The sequence below is a fragment of the Varanus komodoensis genome, unplaced genomic scaffold (assembly GCF_004798865.1).
Source record: "Varanus komodoensis strain SLA01 unplaced genomic scaffold, ASM479886v1 scaffold14_3, whole genome shotgun sequence".
Classification (NCBI taxonomy): domain Eukaryota; kingdom Metazoa; phylum Chordata; class Lepidosauria; order Squamata; family Varanidae; genus Varanus; species Varanus komodoensis.
The window spans coordinates 139,869-140,975 of NW_025335439.1; positions in this window are offsets into that span (position 1 = coordinate 139,869).

Genomic DNA, 1,107 nt, shown 5'->3' on the forward strand with positions numbered 1-1,107 from the left:
TCAGGAAAAATTCTGCATGGGAAGGGATTGGGTTGAAACAAAGGATCCTTGAGCATTCTCAATGGGGAGGCTGCGTGGGGGGGGGGATTTTTTTAAGGGAGGGAAACCTTCCAGAAGCGGTATTGTGGGCATGCAAGAATTGTTTGTGTTGGCTACCAGGAGTTGTGTGGAAGTGGAAGGGGAATGTGTTCTGAATTCTGGTATACCATCTTGTGGCTGTGCCACAACACAAAGATTTGAGGAAGGGGGGTAATGGGTGGAACTGGAGCTGTTCGGTTGGGGATGTGTGTGCTGTCAGAATCCCGGAATCCCAATTTGAGAAGAGGGAATAAAACTTGGGTTCGTGGGAAAGACCAAGCGCCCAGACCATCTGAGGCTTTATTGTATTACCCAGGTTCCCCGCAGGTCCATACTCATGATAATGCATTACCGGGCAGGCAGAGTGAACTCTGCTGCAAAACTTCAATATCATTGCAGGGTATTTTATAGGTACAGGCCAATTGATGACAGAATGCAGAGATTACAATAAGATTCTGAGGTCATCACATACAGAACAGATAAAGAAATGTCAGTCAATCACACAGTAACAATGAGATTACAATATTTCTAATTGCCTGTATTGACACTTTAGTTCAGTAGCTTGAACCCATCTCCAGGTCTGCTTAGACATGTAAATTCAAGCTACTGAGAAACAATCCCCCCTTTGTCACTAGCTTTGCTATGTGACACAAACAAGTGAGTCATTTTGGATAAATCCTGTTCCAAGCTTTTTCCCATAAAACAGCTTCCAGCTCAAAACTAAACTAATGTGAGGAAAAAGTTATTTCATACAATGGAGACTTGTGTATTTGCTGAGAGTTCAAAGGGTAGGAAAAATGGGAAACAATTGGAAAAGCAGCAAAGAAAGAGAAAGAAAAAAGTTCAAAACACATGATATGCAACCTCAATGCTAGTAGTCGTCCTGGAAACTCCATGCTGATTTTGCCCCCCTTTGGCTGCAAAGAACTCAGTGCCTGCCAGCTCTCATCCTCACCTGCTCCCCCACCTCTCTCCAGTTTTTCCACTCAATTTTGAGGCCTGGTTCCTTTGGTCCGTAGGCCTCCTCTG